The sequence below is a fragment of the Sus scrofa genome, chromosome 17 (assembly GCF_054392235.1).
Source record: "Sus scrofa isolate SSC_HxYL_T2T_F1_AM1 chromosome 17, Sscrofa_HxYL_maternal_Yorkshire_Landrace_v2.0, whole genome shotgun sequence".
Lineage (NCBI taxonomy): Eukaryota > Metazoa > Chordata > Mammalia > Artiodactyla > Suidae > Sus > Sus scrofa.
Window position 1 is genome coordinate 24338422 of NC_139399.1, and position 18995 is coordinate 24357416.

The window sequence follows — 18995 nt, forward strand, 5'->3', positions numbered from 1 at the left end:
GGCTTTTTGTTTCCTCTTCCTTCTCCCCTTTGCTGCTTATTAAGGTTTCTCCCACCTTAGCAGGAATGTGGCCTTGATAACTTGTTCACATTAGAAAATCAAGTATAAGACGCCTTGAGCTTGTTTCTTCAACTTTTGGGAGTTTCTTCCCATTTTAGCTTTTTGCCCACCATGTTATGGATTTAGAATCTCATTTATTATGAAACCAATTGAGATGATTCCCCATTGAATTATTAAAAAGTAGAATGTCTGCAGATCATGAGATTTATCTGGAGTTTAGTGGGCAGTTAGACAAGACTATTCATAGAAAGTGGTTATTATTTCAATAGACAATGCTATGGTTCTGCACTTCAACTTGCAAGGCCACAGACCACAGAATATTTTGGTCCTGTAAGTTCTGATACTTGGAAAGAGGGGAGAGGCTTTTTTGAGAGGGCTAAATCCATACTGAGACCAATAAAATACGAAATTGTGATGCGCTCTTTGTCTTTTCACATCCTAGAGTTAGGTCCCTGAATCCAAGGTAACTGGTGTTTGTCAACCTAGCTTTCTGCCTTTCAAGGCAGTCTGGATTTCACCAGTGAGTAGTGGTATGGAAATTGCTCTGTGCAATGGCATGTTTGGGGTCAAGGTGGAGCCTGGGGAAACTCTTAGGATGTGGAAAGTAACATCTGGCCCATGGAGCCAGGCCTAAGTGGGTCTGTTCATATGTCATCCAAAAGGTAGATTTGAGCTCTGGGTCCCTGGGGTTATTTTCTGAATATGGGTGCCCTACAGTCATCTCTGGCCACAGATGTGGAGCTAAATAAACCATAGACCCCCAAACTAATGTCAAAAAACGTCACTGAGTAAGATTTCATACTTACTGTTCATGTTTATTACTGGGTGTGTTAATCACTTTAGCTTTGACATTCTTTTTGGTTTCCTGCTGTTATGTATAAAACAATGGCTTGAAAGAGGTTTTTTTTTTTTTTTTTTTCCTCCTAACGGTTATTTTTAGAACTGTTGAAGCTATATTCATGAAAGATATATTTATAATGCCTAAAGCCTTTTTAAAGGCTGGGTATTTGTACAAGAGACTAAACTGTCAGTTTGATTTTTCAACGTGTAAATCAAGCTTCTTTAAAAGCAACAGAAGGTATTTTGGGGTTTTTAAATAATTCATAGCAACTCAGTTAAGCTCCCCTTTAAGACCAATCATAAATATTTCTTTGCTTAAGAAAGAGTTTAGGACCAAAAGCTCTTTGATGTACCTCTGTTGTTTGAAAATGTCTTTCGATTGTTTTATACGAACCATTTTCTCTTGGTTGCAGTGCTGTTTATGACCAATTGAAACACATAATGTGGTAGCCATACTTCTGAATCTTTATTACTTTTCTTTTATGGGTATTAATCTTACAGTTCTAGCCAAGAGATGGTAATTTTGTTTTTTCACTTTTTAAAATCATCCCTCAGTCACATGTCAGAGTTTGGGGGTTTATTTTTTAAGTGAATGATCACATATCAGTATCTCAAAGATGAGAGGATTTAAGAAAATAAATCAAACTTTGCGTGACTCCAAGCTTGTCATTTTCTTCTGGCTTTAAGCCCAGTCCTGGAGCCAGAACAAGTGAGTGTCTCCCACTGCTAGGAGACAGGGGCCTGTAAGTGGTATATTAGTGTAAATGAATGTGAGATGGTGCCTACACATTTGGGCTGACCCGCTGAGCTTTTAGTTCATGTTTTCGCATAAGGTTATTTGAAGGGATGGGCCGAATGTTACAATCACAGTGTTACTTAGAGCTCCACTTTCTTTAATGACACTTTCTTACCGTTTTTTTCTGACAATGTTAGTAATGTGAATTTATCACATGTACTATAGAGATTATGTCTCAGAGGAAAAAATACACCTTTTTTTTAGTATTTTCAGACGTAACGTCAATTTCAAAAAAGAATAGCGTGTTACAGTAAATTTTGAGTAAAATATGTGGCCACTAAATAAACACATGTTGATATAAATTATTCTCTACAGGAAAAACAGTAATAAGCCTTCCATTTTATCAAGAAAGTTCACATAGTATATTTTACTATTTCAGTATGCTCTTTCCTTTAGATAATTCTTATGATTGATTGACTTAAATTGCTTATTTTTTCTCAAGAGGAAAAAACATAATCCCAAAAGGAAATAAATAATATTCCCTTATTATTATCTATTACTTTTCCTTTTAAGGAAAAATGAGGGCATTGAATAAAATGAATACTAAATTAACATTACACCTTAGCTTGGAGCCCAAGCTAAGATTTAGCGGCACACTTAACTTACGCACCCATATAATATTATAATAGTCTCTCATTTTGATGAAGTCAGTTTGTTCTTTTTTTCTAGATATGTACTAAGTGGAGGCATATTAAACAGCATTTTAAAGGCCAAAGCCTGTCCCAAAAAAGTAAAAAAATAAAACATTTTGGAAAGAAAACAGGTGGTTGTTACCATAATTTTGTACGTCTTTAAAAAATTATTGGCATAAGCTGACTTAGAAAAAATTTCGTTGGTATATATCGTGTTAGTTTCAGGTGTATAGCAGATTAAATCAGTTGTACATATACATATACCCATTCCTTTCCAGATTCTTTTCCCATTTAGGTTGTTACACAGCACTAAGGAGACTTTCCTGTGCTATGCAGTAGGTCCTTGTTGATTATTTTATATATAGTAGTCATCTGAAAAAATATACTTTTAAAGTTTATCCCCTGATTTCCCCTTTCCCTCGGGGTTTCTGCATGAGTTGGGAAGCTTGCTTTGCCATCTGTGTGATGGGCCTCTCTTCTCCCTGGAGCTTCTTCTTTTTTCTTTGTTCGTGTTTCTCCTTCGTCCCCGAAGCCTGTGCTGAAGTGTTTTGATTCATGATAGCCTGAAGCCTAGCCTGCTCAGAGGCGAGCAGAGTGGCTTAAGAAGTGGCTTCGGACAGTATTAGGAATGTGAATTTATACATGTACTAGGCAAAGAATATCATTATAAGATCTTTCTTGTTATAGCACTGGAGGGGGATCTTACATTTAACAGTGTCTTATCCGTGTCCTCTCTCCTGTCGAGGCCACATGATACCATTGAACCACCAATTTCAAGCCCCTGGTTTCACTCTCTAGGAACATTGACATGCTTCCTTCTGTCTCCCCTCCTTCGATTTGTCACCATAGAAATGATAGGCGGCAAAGAAGACAGACAGCTCAGGTGATAGATGTAGGAATTAAAAACCAGAGCTGGCAAGTGATTTTTAGGTAGCAGAAATGTGCTTTGATGAAACCTTGAAAGAAATGTTTGGGGTTGGTGGGAACAGATAAATACGAACACTATCTTAAGGGATAAATGTTCTTACCTTGTACCAGCTCTGGGCTCCTTTTAGTCATTCTTTCCCTTTTATTCTTGGCTCTGTAAATCTTATTGACTGTAATTAGCAAAAATGAGTTTCTGAATATGACTATTTTAAGCATGGTTGTTTTTCCTCTGTCAGTGTGTTATGTAAAGAGGACCAGTTTATTTGTAATCGTGAGTGAGAAGGGGTTCCTTAACAGCCTGCATTAGGCTATGACTTTTCTTTGGAGCTATGCCATATCAGGACCACAAACCAAAATGGGAAGTGTTAGCCATGAAAACCATGTTTATTACAGGAAGACTCTCTGTCAGAGCTAAAAAAGAAAAAAAAAAAAAAAAAAAAAAAAAAGGTCAGTGGCTCATCAAAACATATCCTGCTGGAATATGAAACAAAGTAAACCTTTGCCTTGCAACTTGATGCCCTATATCTGTGCAGAGGTTGGTGTAAAAATAAAACTAGTCACTACTCTTTCCAATCCAAGAAGTTCAATATAGTTCAGCAAACCTTTCCTCATAACCCTAAATAAGAGCTTGGGGATGGGGAGGAGGAACACATCATTAAATTAAAAAGGAAGAGGAGGAAAAATTTTTAAGTGAAGGATTCCTAGTGCATTGTCTTTTTCTGTGTTACCGATATTATTTATTTTTGATTTTGTGGATAATAAGACAAACAGGTTCTTTTGGTAAGAGAATAAAGCATGCTAATGTCCTCCACTATTGACCCCAATTCTAGTGTCTCTCCAGAGTTACCTCTAGTAACAGCTTCCTAGTGTCTTTCCAGGTGTCTTTTTAATGAATACAGTAACTATGGAAATATTTCATTTTGTTTTGTTTATACCCATTTGTACCCTAAATAACAGCATATTATTTTTACTGTTCCACACACTTACTTTTTTACTTTATAGTATGTCTGATAGAACATTTCATCTAAGTACATGTGTATCCACCTTATTCTTTTATTATTATTTTTTTTTAATTTTTTTTTTTTTGTCTTTTTGCCATTTCTTGGGCCGCTCCCATGGCATATGGAGGTTCCCAGGCTAGGGGTCCAATCGGAGCTTTAGCCACCGGCCTACACCAGAGCCACAGCAACGCGGGATCCGAGCCGTGTCTGCGACCTACACCACAGCTCACGGCAACGCCGGATCGTTAACCCACTGAGCAAGGGCAGGGATTGAACCCGAAACCTCATGGTTCCTAGTCGGATTCGTTAACCACTGCGCCATGACGGGAACTCCTTGTTATTATTTTTTATTTATTTAATTTATGTCTTTTTTGGCCACCTTGCTGCATATGGAGTTCCCTGGCCAGGGATCAGATCTGTGTAGCAACTGGATCCTTTAATCTACTGTAATGAGCTGGGGACTGAACCTGCGTCCTGGTGCTGCAGAGACACTGCCAATCCTGGTGTACCACAGTGGGTCGCCTTTTATTATTATTATTATTTGAAAAAATTTTATTTGATTTTAAGTATAGTTGGTTTTACCTTAATCTTTTAAATTACTCTAGCATTAAGTCATGGAAAAGATTACCACATTTTGTTTAACAATAAAATTTCTCTTTGATGGGAGTTCCCATTGTGGTGCAGCAGAAACGAATCTGACTAGGGTCCATGAGGATGCAAGTTTGATCTCTGGCCTCTCTCAATGGGTTTGGGATCCAGTGTTGCCGTGACCGGTGGTGTAGGTCACAGATGCAGCTCGGATCCCACGCTGCTGTGGCTGTGATGTAGGCTGACAGCTAGAGCTCTGATTCGACCCCTAGCCTGGTAACGTCCATGCGCTGCATGTGCAACACTAAAGAGCAAAAAAAAAAAAAAATAAAAAGAAAAGAAAGCAAAAAAATTCTCTATGACGGACTCTTGGTATTTGTCTTTTTCTAGTATGGAGCTACAGAAACTATTCTATAGAGTAGTAGTCAGCCTTGTGTATCCCTCTCAGAGTATATGGGTCAGGCATCCCAGAGGTAAATGTTCAGAAGTACAGTTGCTGATTGAAGGCTATATATATCCTAAATGTTAGTTAATGGTTGTGTCATTTTATAACTTTGCCAGTCTTGTGTGAGAGGAACTATTTCCTCAAACCCCACCAATGCTATTAAGAAACAATTTTTGTCAATCTGATGCAATCATTGTGTCTTTGCTCAAATTTGTATTACCTGATTTGCTAGTGAGCTGTGTAAATTTTCATACATTTATGGACAATTTCTGTTTTCCCTCACAAGAATTACCTACTTCAGTTCCTTGCCTTGTGTGGAGAGTTGTCTGTATATTCTGAATGTTAATCCTTTAGCTGTTAGGGATGTTGCAAGTACTTTCTTCCTGTCTGTGGCTTGTCTTTGAATTTCTTAACTTTTAACTTATGCCTGGCAAAAGATGACTTGACATTTTTCAACATTGATATCTTCACATTTCAACCTTTTTTTTTTTTTTTCTTTTTGCTTCAGTTATGTCTTTTCTTCCTTGGGCTCCTCATAGCCAGTGTTATTATTAGTTTCGATTTTTAATTCATGTATCCATTTGGGATGCTCTGACAAACCACCATAGACTGGGTAGTTTATGAATGACACACATTCGTTTCTCACAGTTTAGGAGGCTGGAAGTCCAAGACTAGGGTGCCAGCATGGTCCAGTGAGAAGCCTCCTCCGGGTTGTAGGCAGGAGGGACTAAGGATCTCTCTGCAGCCTCTGTTATAAGGGCCCTAATCCCATGCAGGAGGACTCTGCCCTCAGGACCTAATCACCTCCTATGGGCTCATCTCCTAATACCATCCTTGAGCATTAGATGTTTAATATGTGGGTTTGGCATGGGGAGGGGTGGGAGTGGGGACATAAACATTCAGACCAGAGCAATCATGTAATCTATTTTGAGGACCAGTGTGAAGTTGGGCTCTAAATCTAATTTCTTGCAATGATTAGTCTTCAAATGGTGGCTCCCTAGAGCCAGCTATGACAGCACCCTCCCTCCTTTAGCTTTCTTGAGGATGTGGCGGGGCGGGGGGAGCCTCAGTGGCAGGTTGACCTGAGGTGATGCTCCCATTTCACTCCTAGGGCTGACACCTCGTCCACCTGGTTTAATGGTCCAGATCTACTCCTGTTTTTTTGTTGTCATTTTGTTTTGTTTTTGCTTTTTAGGGCCACACCTGTAGCATATAGAAGTTCCCAGGGTAGGGGTCGAATCAGATGCTGGTCTACATCATAGCTACAGCAACTCAGGGTCCGAGCCACATCTGCAACCTGCACCACCGCTCACAGAACACCAGATCCTTAATCCACTGAGCGAGGTCAGGGATTGAACCCTCATCCTCATGGATCCTCGTCAGGTTCGTCAACAGCTGAACCACGAAGGGAACTCCTCCTCCTGTGTTTTAATGCCTTTGAGTTTCTGGGATGTCATTTCCAACTTCATTTTTATTCCATTTTTTCTTCTGCCTTCCATGCTTTCTGTTTCAACAAGTACAGCCCTTTCTGTTTATCCATGATCCTAGCTTATAGACATAAATTTACACCTGCATATCCAGTCATTTCTTGCGACTCAGGACAGGAGGAGGGTACCACCACCTGCACCATCTGCCATCATGTTCTGTGCTGTGATTTTGCATGAGGCAGCCCTTTGAGATCCTTGTAGAGTGATGATTAAGTTTCTGTTAATGACAGATATTGACTGCCGCATATGGTTATCTTAAATTTCTATATGGAGTTCAAAAGCAAAATTTAAAAATTAAATATTTGCGTAAGAAAAAGTGACTTTTTCAGTATAAAAGTCCAGAGTACAAAAATATTTAAACTGATGCATCATAAACCTCTACAAGAAAATCTAGCAATATTATGTTAAAAAAAAGTCTGGCTTTCATAAAGAACCACCAGGCACCCCAGATTTCATTAATCGTTGTTTAGCAATGGCACTTCCTCTTTCATACACACACACTTCTCTAGTATACCCCAGAAATATCAATTTTGAACTTTGTTGTCTGTGGAAAATGGGGCAAGACACTCAGTAGTTGTTTGAGTGTAGTGATGTGATTCTAAATGAAGAAGATCAAATCTATTCACTTTTATTTGGTAGCTTCCCCCAAACCCTGAAACACTAACTGTTTTACCCTGGAAAACAGTGAAGGGCCTGTGAGTTTTGTTCTTGGAGGGCTGGGATCCTTGCTTGGCCTGGAGCAGTGCACCAGTCATGGCCAACAAACCAGCAGCATCCGTGGACTAAGCCTTTTCCTTCACCCTCCTTGAATTTCCTTCACATAAAGAAATTAATAGAGCACACATAGCGCACAATCTAAACTCAGGTCCTTACTATTCCTGAGGCTGGGAGTTGGACCTCAGTGGCCAGCATTTGCATTCCTTTGCCATCCGTGTCGCATTGTCTGAAAGTTCCTGGGAATTAACACCCACTGGACCAAAAAAAGTTTGATGGGCGAATACCAAGTTTCCCTCAAGTTCCAGGCTTTCAGTTTTCTCCCAGCCTGCTTCCAGGGACCAAAAGCCCATTTGCTCTCGGTGGTAACTGACTTGAAACATCCTTTGTGGGCTTCCTTCCTTTCCTGTCTTGATTCCCCACGTGTCCTGGATCGACCTCTAAAATAAACTCATTTTACTAGAATCCTTGGTTAGGAACCACTTAACATGGATGCTTCATGGGTTACAATTTAATATTGATGCCTCATAATTAAGGGCATGAAAAGGATTACTAAGTAAGAGGCCCTGAGACCTGTTATGTACTTTGCTTTAAGCCAGGGAGGTTTCCTTCCTTCCTTTCTTCCTTTTATAGGGCCACAGCATATGGAAGTTCCCAGGCTAGGGGTCAAATCAGAGCTGCGGTTGCTGGCCTACATCACAGTTATGGCAACACCAGATCTGACCTGCATCTGCTACCTACACCACAGCTTGTGGCAATGCTGGATCTTTTACCCACTGAGTGAAGCCAGGGATTGAACGGCCTCCTCATGGAGACTCTGTCGGGTCCTTAACCCACTGAACTCAAGGGAGATTTTCCTGAGTCTTCATTTGGAAGCCCGGAACTGGAGGTTGGACATATATGGGTTGGAGTTCTAGTTCTCCCTCATATTCCATGAGTCATGTCTGATGAATCTCTTCAACCATCAAAGTCTCAGTTTCCTCATCTGTAAGATGGGGTATTACTTTCTCCGAGTTCCCGTTAAACGTGATACATGGAGTCCTTAGCATTAGGCGCTAGTACTATGTAAACTCAGTCTTCGTGGTGTCTTCATTTACATTTTAATTTTTAAATTAGATTTTTAAATTTCAGTTTTCTTGAGAATTGATTGACCAGATTGTGAGATAATTAAAGGTACATCATGGTGATTTAATATATGTATACATTGTGAAAGGACCCTTCTTCCTCTAGTTAATTAGAGCGTCTGTCACCTACCTCACTTGTTTTTCTTATTTTCACGTATGTGTGAGAACATTAAGGTTCTACCCTCTTAGCAAATTTCAGTACATAATACATTGCTATCAGCTATCGTCACCATGTTATACATTGGATCTTCAACCCTTATTCATTTTATACTTGAAAGTTTGTAACCATTTACCAAACACTCCCTAGTTTCCCCATACCCGAGCCCCTGGCAACCACTTTTCTACTTTCTGTTCTGTCTGATCTCCCTCCCTTTTTTTTTTTTAAGTTTAACATCTACGTGGTACCATGCCATATTTCTCTCTGTCTCTCTATGGCTTTATTTCACCTGGCATGATGCCTTCAGTGTCCATTGTGGTAGCTTCTATTATTGGTATATAACAATGAGTCTCTGACTAAGCAGTTTGTCCCTAACTAAAATGTGCTGTTTTGAAAGCCAAGTGACCATCTATTTACATAGATTTTAAAAATCTTTTTTTCTTCCTCAAGATGAAAGTGACTTGTTTTCTGTTTAGACTCTGCTCTTTTGATCTAAAGCATTGAAGCTTAGGTCTCTTTGGGCAAACAAGATGTTTATTTATGTATTTCATAATGTTTCAGGAAGAGAATCATGGAGAGCAAAAGAAGGGATTTATTGTTTCAAAGTCTTTTCCTCTGAGGATAATTCACTAATAAACACTCCATCATGGGTGAAAGGTTTTTGACTCTCGGGAATCTGAATCATCTTATGGAATAATCTTTAAGATGATTTAAAAGTCTTGGATGGGAGAAAATGCTATTATTCACAAGAATTGGACTCTACTGTGGTTGTTTGTGTCATTTTGCCTGAGATCATTACTTTGCGATGATCACTGCTGTAGTGGCACCAGGCAGCTCCCCCTCCTCCATGCTGATCAGATCCTTGGAGATGGAACGTTCAGTGTCTGTGAGTGTAGTTTAGGTTGTCAGTGGTTTGTTGGATAACTGAGGAAGAAGCCTCTTCTCATCAAATCCACTTTGATATTAAGCTTGATTTATTCTCAGTACCTACCTTCTCTTCACTGCCATGAGTCCCAAAGATTTTGCCTCGATGAACTGTAGCTGGTGTAGGATAACCAGATGTTGTGATCGCTTAGCCTATGTCGATGCAATTGAAGAAAACATTAGGATGGAGGCTTTTAGAAGGTTGTGATTCATGTTTCTTTAGGGAATGTGTTTTAAAATCAGGCTGATTATTATGAAATGGAATCATTGCACTTTCTTTGGAGTCATTTTTAGGGTATAAGTGCATTAGTATGATTTCCATGTCATTGTCACAGCCCTTCATCATGCCAATAACAGCAGTGTTCATTTGAATACATTATAACCAGAGTTTAGAAACATATAACACCCTGGCTTTAATTCAAACTCCATTACTCCTAATATAATTAATTACAAAATTATGCCTCAGCTTTATGAGCTGCTTATATTTAGCTCTTCCTAGTCTTGTAGTAGAAATTAAGTTGGATGCTTTCCATGCTATAAAGTTATTATAATGAGATATTTGTACCTTTTGATACAAAATTAGTTTGAGACACTGGATTAAAGGAATGTGTAGAGGAAATACATTTTGTATATTGCTCATAATTGTATTTCTTGTTATGTGGAAAACCCATTTGCCCTTGTTGTGAGTAGAATTCCCAGATACGTGGTATTGACACAATGTCACGCGCCTTTGCTTGAATTATAGATGTTGTAGATAGAGTGAGCATATTTGGTTGACCTGTAGTTCATTTTCTTGCCAATCCCAAATTGTTTGATCCTACTGATGAGGTTCTTGTCAATTTTTATATTAAATCATCAAGACAAGCCCTCTTTTGCCTTCTGATAAAATAAATGGAGCTGGACAGTTGAATTCTTCAGCATTTACCCCAATAAAAATAGACTAAAATAAAAATACGATTATTTTCCATTTTTCACATTTAACTTTATTTTATTTAAGTTATTTTAAAAGGCAAAAACATAGGAAGTTCCCGTTGTGGCTCAGTGGTAACAAGCCCAACTAGTATCTCTGAGGATGTGGGTTCGATCCCTCACCTTTCTCAGTGGGTTAAGGATCCCTCTTTGTCATGAGCTGTGGTGTAGGTTGCAGATGTGACTTAGATCCTGTGTTGCTGTGGCTGCGGCTGTGGCTGTGGCCAGCAGTTGTATTTCTGATTAGACCCCTAGCCAGGGAACTTCCATATGCCACAGGTATGGCCCTAAAAAGCAAAAAAAAAAAAAAAAAAAAAAGCAAAAAAAAAAAAAAGACAAAACATAAATTTTAAACAACCGATTTATTGGGAAGTTAGTTTCACATTATAACTAAGGCTTTTTTCATATTCACTAATTCAGTTGGCACATATCTTTTAATTACTGTTATTGTTATCACCGTTATCATCATAACCAGTGATAGAAACCACATGTATAGTGTTTTCTACATGCCAGGCACTGCTCTAATACGTGTGCATGTGCACATCTGTGCATGCACACACGCACACACCCTCTTTCTCTCTTACCTAATCATTTCCATGAACCTGTGAGGCCAGGGCTCACAGAGCTGGTTTCATCCCCATTTCCAGGTCAGGACATTGATGTGCACACGCAGGTTGGGTAATGACCCCTCGTCATGCAGTTCATTAATAGAACCCAGGCAATCTGGCTGTGTGTCCTAGCTCTTAACTTTTTGCTTTTGAAAGAAGCTGTTTAATTTATAAAGTTAGATTTCTCTGTGAGATGTATTTCCCTTAGATTTGTTGGAAAAGAAACCTCAGCAGGCATGTTGCACATGCAAGGAAAAGGCAAATGACATGAAGTGATTCTCAGCTTGGGCTGGACATGGAAACATTGAAGTCACCTAGGGAGCTTGAAAAATGCTGATGCCCATACCCCACTCCAGAGTGTCTGATTTAATTGCTTTGGGGTGCAGTCAGGGCATTAGATACTGATGATGATTTTGGAAGGCTCCTCATTTGATAATCATGTGCAGCCCAGGTGAACACCTACAGGAAGCAAGGTGACATCACAAATCACTTTCGTGAACTTCCTTAGGCGTGGCACTCACTTCACTCCCTTTCCTATCAGTGGCCTCATTTCAATTAGAAGTCAGACTCAACTTGAGCACACAGAGGCCCTACAAGACTCTGAATTATTTAACTATGATTGAATAACATTCCCTATGCTATACTTAGGAAGGCAGAAAAGTACTAGCATTTTCTAGAAAGATTCTCAGTACCCATTTTTGAATCAAAATAGATATTTACGTTGTGTTCTGTTGATTAAAAGTCATTTAATTTTCCATTCCCTGAATGTCCCAGGTGTTCGCTCTTTGTTTTATTCTTACCAGAAACGTGTTCGGCACTCAGGTCCTGTTTATTACATTTTCTGTTTGTGTTTTCTGACCCTCTATGAAACGAAGTGACTGTTTGAATTCCACATTTAAATAGCCGCACGTTTGAATAAGCTAATGTGGTTTTTAAAATGATTCTCTGTAATTATTTTATTTGCTATCTTAAATTTGTATTGTGGATACCAAAGCGGGTATCATCTTGGTAAATTATAACATCATATCATTTTAAAAATTAATTTGTAGGAATCCTTCCTTTATTGACATATAAACCCAGCAGGGACATGAGAGAGAGTCAAGTCATATACAGATCAGACAGGAAACTTGTGATATAATCACATCTACATGATAAATTGGAGTGGTAAAATTCATGTTTCTCACAGTTCCTGCCGTGGCACAGTGGGTTAAGTAAGGTTCTGGCATTGTCCCTGTGCTGGTGTGGATTTGATTCTCACCTCATGCAGTGGGTTAAGGATCTGGTGTTGCTGCAGCTGTGGTGTAGGTCACAGCTCTGGCTCAGATTTGATCCCTGGCCCAGGAACTTCCATATGCCGCAGGTGTAGCCAAAAAAAAAAAAAAAAAAATCGTGTTTCTCCCATAAGAATTTTTGGTTCTCACTTCTGTTTTCCCTAGGAACATGGATTGTAATGAGAATGATTTTGCATGGGATTTCTCTTTAGTGTTGTGTGCGGTGAACAGTGCCTGTGTTTGAAGTGAATGCCTCAATGATAAGTTTTATGGGGCAGAACTAGTTGCTATGCTAAGAAACTAAGGGCTGTGCTGATATCCATAATGGGTTCTATTTTTAGATGAACATGTGCTTCTATAACGTGGCTTCATTATGCAAGAAGCCGGTGGTTTCAGTGCCACATGTGAATATTGAGACCTTCAGTGATCAGAGGAGGTGGAACTTGTGCCCGTGAAATTTTCCTCTGTTTTAGCCCTTACATATTTCATGACAAGAAGGAAAGATTAAAAACAAAACAAACAGATTAACATATACACACTACCATATATAAAACAAATAATCAGGAAGAACATACTGTATAACACATACTGTATAAAACATACTCAATGTTTTGTAATAACCTAGAAGGGACAAGAATCTGAAAAAATATATACGTATATATGTGTGTAACAGAATTACTTTGCTCTACACCTGAAACTAACACTAGATTGTAAACTAAATATACTTCAGTAAACAAAATTCTAAAACAATTTCAGCTTTATGGTATTTGTAGGGTGAGTTCTTCTAGCAGCTGACGCCAAGATAGAGATCCAAGTTCAAGTAGGTTATTTGGAAGGTGGCCCCAGGCAGTGTGGACACAGCAGTGGGAAAGTGAGGCAGGCAGGGGGAGGCTGCCCAGAAAGAGTAGATTATCACATGGTTTACACTCTGGGCAATGGAAGCTCCATCCCTCTGGGGAGCTCTGGGGAATAGTATGGAACACACCTCAGAATTATCCCAACAGAGGGCCAAGAGGGCTGTGGTACTTAGCTACTAGTTCCCACCTGTCAGTGTTTGAGGGCAGCTCTTCCCCACACTATTTTTTTTTTTTTTTTTTTTTTGTCTTTTTGCTATTTCTTGGGCCGCTCCCGCGGCATATGGAGGTTCCCAGGCTAGGGGTCTAATCAGAGCTGTGGCCACCAGCCTACGCCAGAGCCACAGCAACGCAGGATCTGAGCCGCGTCTGTAATCTACACCACAGCTCACGGCAACGCCGGATCGTTAACCCACTGAGCAAGGGCAGGGATCGAACCCGCAACCTCATGGTTCCTAGTCGGATTCGTTAACCACTGCGCCATGACGGGAACTCCCCCCACACTATTAAATTCTCAGTACTTCTGCCAGCCCCTCTCAATGACCAGGGGTCCTCCAGACTAATGGCCCCAGGCTTCAAGAAAGTCCTCAGACATAGTTGCAGCTGGAAGCTGTCAGAGGGCAGACAAGAGAACACATAGCCACCAGCAACAGCTACCCTGAAGGCTTTAATTTTCAGGTCAGACTTATTACCTCTCTACTACAGCTGCAAATAGGAGGTGAAACCCATTCCCAGGCAGACATCTCGCTTGGCTTGCACAAGAGGTTAACATGTAAAGGCCAACATGAAAAAATTATGGGGGTTCATAAAAATCTGAATTTCTCAGAAAATCAGAAGGCCTGCCAGCACAAGTTGACACACCCTCATGACCATGTTTGTCCACCTGCTCCAGACAGGGCGTGTGGTATCCAGGAGGCCACAGTCCTCACCAGGCCACCCCGCCTACTTCACTGACATGATTCCTTGGGCTCATTTCGACTTTGAAGTAGAAATTATCAGACCTCTGTGGCAACATCCTTTTCTGGAAGCCTCAATAAGCTCATGATGACAAAGCTTCCTATGGAATGAAGTCCATTCTGTCACAATGGGCCTGTTGGGTTGCTGTGGTGTAAAGACTGATTTTACAGTGGAAAAATGGCTCAAGGTCAGCAAATCCAGGACCTGCTCATAACTGCCATAAGAAAAGCAATTGATGCTCTAAGCCCATGTCTTCTCTGTGAAATATGGATTTGAAGTGTGTGAGCCCTGAGGTCACTCCGCTTTAAAAGGCTATTACTCCAAAGTGACTTTCACATGGCATTGTGCTAGGTAAAATTTATAAATATGACTCCTTGGCAAATGATTTTGTGTGGAATTAGGCCATTAATCTCTGGGAAATAAAAATGGTGGGCTCTGGGGCACCAAGGAGAATGACTTCCCCTTGCGGAATGAACGGGATTAGCTTCATCCCCAGCTCAAGGCAAAGGGCACTGACTGGTTTAGCCAACTAGTGTAACCAACCCTTTCCCCATGATAGAGTTGTACTGCCCAGTACAGTAGCCTCTAGATGCATGTTGCTTTTTAACATTTAAATTGTAATTAATTAAAATAAAATAAAATAAGAAATGCATTTCCTTAGCCACGCTAGCCACATTTCATGTGCTCAGTAGCGACCACTGGACAAGTAGAGTTAGAGAACGTTTCCGTCGCTAACGGGAAGTTCTATTGGACATCACTGCGTAGAGATTGGATTAGGAGTCTGTTCAGAGCCAGTGCAAAGGGTAAGTTTCTTTGACTTTTGGGGGGAAGAACCTTTATTTCTTTTGCTGGATCATGTGCTGCAAGGATATTGCATGGACTTGAATTTGTTATTTTATTCCCATGGATAGAGGTGGTGGGCTGGTTTGGATACCACTTTGGGAGCCTAATGGATTAGCTTGCCCTGCAGAAGATTCGCCAGTGAAGGACCAAATCCTCAGTGATGTCAGGAGATGCCAGATCAGACCATTTCAAATCTATGAGCTAATCAATCTCCGTGCTTGTCTAAGCTAGTTTAAGATGGGACGTTGTCCCTTTGCAGTCAAAATTGCTAACTGATACCATAGGGTAGTCACCTATTTGAAGGAAGGCAGGGACTCAGACATCTAGGATCCAGCTATATCTGGCCCTAAACATTAAAGAGAAATAAAAGAGGGGATCATATTCATGTCATCCTATCTACACACTGGCCCCAGTTCCCTATACAAGACATCATGGTTAGTTGTTTTGTGTGTTTTTCTGTGTTGGACTTTAGCTACAGGGATAGTTTTAATGGCTTCCAGCCATCACCAGGGAAGAACATGTCTTGAGAAACAGGGGAAGAGTGAGCATTTGTGCAGCAAATGAAAGTTTGTGACAACTCTGTATATTGGTCTAATAGTGTCAGTTGTACGAGAAGGGTTTCTAGGGAGGGAAAGTAGAACTTATTGGTAAACCACTGTGTCATAGACATCATGCTGAGGTGGCTTATGTAGACTATCTTGTTAATTACTCAATTGACTGATTTTTCCCATTTTTGCATTGAGGAAATGGAGCCTATGTCTAGGGTGGTTATTTCCCCAGAAGGCCAGAAGGCCCTGCCAGTCTGGAATGGAGCCCCTTCCTCTGCTCTCTTAGGATACCTCATGTTTTCCTTCACCTTGGCCCTGTTGGTGCTGGGCTGATTTTGTCTGATTCATTTTACTCGCCCAACAGAGGATGAAGTCTTTGAATTCAAGGACTCTATCCAACATGTCTGGCAGTTCTAGTCCACAGCTAGTGTATGATAATTGCTCAGTCATTGTTGGGCAAACGCATGAGATTCAGCAAGGCTCTGCCACTCATCTAAGGTTACGTACAGGCTACGGAGTGGTGGGAAGCCAAGCTGTTTGGGATCAAAGCCAATGACCTTTTTACTCTTTCTCATATGTTAACACATACCTTCTCCTTGGTGACACAATCTTCAGCTGCCCCACTCCCAGCAGTTTGTGTGACCTAATTCTTAGATCAGAGAGAGAGCACTGTTGGGCCTCTCTATATCCTTCCTGCCATGAGTCCCAGAAGCTCACTTTCACCTTCAGCAGCCCTTTCCTCCTGTTTCCTTCCTCCTTTCACTGGCTGTCCAGGCTCCGGACTTCTCAAAGACTTTATGCTAACATTTATCCTTTCTATTTCCTGTTTTGTTGATATTTCCCCTTTAACCAGATCCATACAATCAGCATTAAGCATGACAAACCTCTCCCATCTTGTAAGGAAGCTCTACACCTCCCTGACTCCAACTGGCTGCTTTTCTATTTTTCTTCTCTGCATTCACATAAGCATCATTGAAGACCTGCTTGTACTCTTTGCCTCCATTCTCACCCTTTTTTTTTTTTTTTTTTTTGTCTTGTCTAGGGCCGCACCTGCAGCATATGGAGGTTCCCAGGCTAGGGGTCTAACTGGCCTGCGCCACAGCTCATGGCAATGCCAGATTCTTAACCCACTGAGCAAGGGCAGGGATCGAACCTGCAGCCTCATGGTTCCTAGTCGGATTCGTTAACCACTGCGCCACGACGGGAACTCCCATTCTCACCTTTTACCAACTTCTCAGTCCATATCAACCTGGATCCTAAACCCTTCACCCCACTCTTCTTTCGAAAGCTACTCATGGCCTCCATATTTCAACACACATTGGTCATTTTTAGCTCTCTTTGTGCTTTTGATCTTTTATCGGAATAGTATTAGAATTGTTGGTTGCCTTATTTTCCTTCAAACGTGATATTCTGGACTGCTTTGTTCTCATACATTTCCCCTTTTCCCCAACCACCCAGTTTATTTTGTTGACTCTAAGTTGCTCTCCTTCTCTACTCCCAGAATCACATCTGAACGTATAGCTTAATTTTATCATCTAGACCTAGTGGCTCCCAATTTTATATCACCGTCCATTGCCCGGTCCCTTTGATACCTGAGACCCAGCATTTCTATGGGTGGTATTGTTCTCTTCCTGCCTTCAACCCAGACCTGGTCCTGTTGGCTTATGAAAGTCACCACCCTTCAAAGTTACACCATCTGAGCCCTGGAAGTCTTCCTTTACACCTCCTTCTCCACCTTCCCTTCAAGCTCCTGGCCTTTTGCCTTTTTGTGCTCCAGTCACACTAGCCAGCTGGCCTCCCTCCCTCTCCTTCTGCTTCAAGTGTCCCCAGTGCTTTCCCTCTGCTTGGAAGATGTGTCATCAGCCTTGGCATTGCCCCCCCTCCTTTGCTTTGCCACATTTCTCACAGGTGTACAGAAATATTTTTCACATAGTTAGACAATGTCTAGCTCCCCTGTTAGCATATTGACTCAATGGGAGAGGAGTCCGAGTTGTCCTGGTCCGTGTTTAACAACTGGCTCTCCCGCTGGGAAGAATGATTTGTGGCATTTGCTGATTTCCCTCGTGTAGATACTTCCACTGTATCTGATGTCAAGCTACCGGCACATCGCCACTGAACACAGATTTGGGAAGGGAAGGACACGGTTGGCTCTCATGAGCTTGGAAGAACACTCTAGCACACCTCTGGGGTATGGTCATCCTCTCTGCACTGCTACATGTGTTATCATGACATAGAGCAGTGCTGGGCGTGTTGAAGATAGTAATTCAGTCGGAGGGTTAAATGCAGTGTCTTTATTCCATTGTAGAGATGTAGTGGTAAAAAATGCTAATGTTTCAGAAAAATGACATAAAACATATCATTTTAGAATTGAACAAGGTCTTGGTTAAGTTATCCCATCAAATCCCTTCATGTTTCTCTCTTGTAATTGAGGGTCAGGGAATGAGATCTGGCACAATTACGTTCCTCACCGGTGAAAGAACCCAGGTGAAAATGCATATTTCCTAATCGCCCATACACATTCCTTCCACACCATCATTTCCAAAAAGTTAGTTTTTTTTTAATACTATTAATTGAAGTCAGGTTGTGTTATTATGTAGTGGCGTAGTTGAACATACCGTAAATAAATCTACTTTACAGAAGAAAAGACAATATTTGATTGTTCTTTATTAAATTTTAAGTTTTCTGTTAAGAGGGATTTTCCCTTTATCATTCTCCCTCCCTTAATCATTTCTTGTAGTTATTTACAGAATAAGTATATGAGTTGGTTTTTGCTGTACAACAAACCACCCCAAAACTTAGTGCCTTAAAATAACCACCCTGTATTTCCATCACTCCTGTATGGGCTGACAGGCTGATAGAGGGTCAGGGGGACCCTTTTGCTGGTTCAGCTGGGCTCCTCTGGCATCTGGGGGAGCTGGGGGGTGTAATTTGAAGCTCCTCTGATCATCCTGGCCTCTCACGCCTGAGGCTGCAGCTGGGCTGGCTGTGCTGACTTGGATCTGGTCCATGTGATCCCTCATTCTCCCAGCTTGTCCTTGGGGTGAATAGACAGAGTTCTAAGAGGGAATGGAAGCTGCAAGGCCGTAGCGTCAAAAATTGCCATATTGGTACTCGTGCCACATTTTATATGCCAAATCAAATCATTCATAAGGTGGAGCTATAGATGCCCGCTCTTGATGACAGAGTCTGCTAAGTCACATTGCAAAGAGATTTGGATACACTTAAGGGAATGATTTGTGGCTGTTGTTTT

At 40.8% G+C, this 18995-nt stretch overlaps 1 protein-coding gene across 3 annotated transcripts in view; it reads left to right on the top strand.

Moving 5' to 3' along the window:
• The window catches only part of PLCB1 (phospholipase C beta 1), a 746923-nt gene that overhangs the window by 22769 nt on the left and 705159 nt on the right, over positions 1-18995 (top strand). The gene's annotated exons all lie outside the window — the stretch shown is intronic.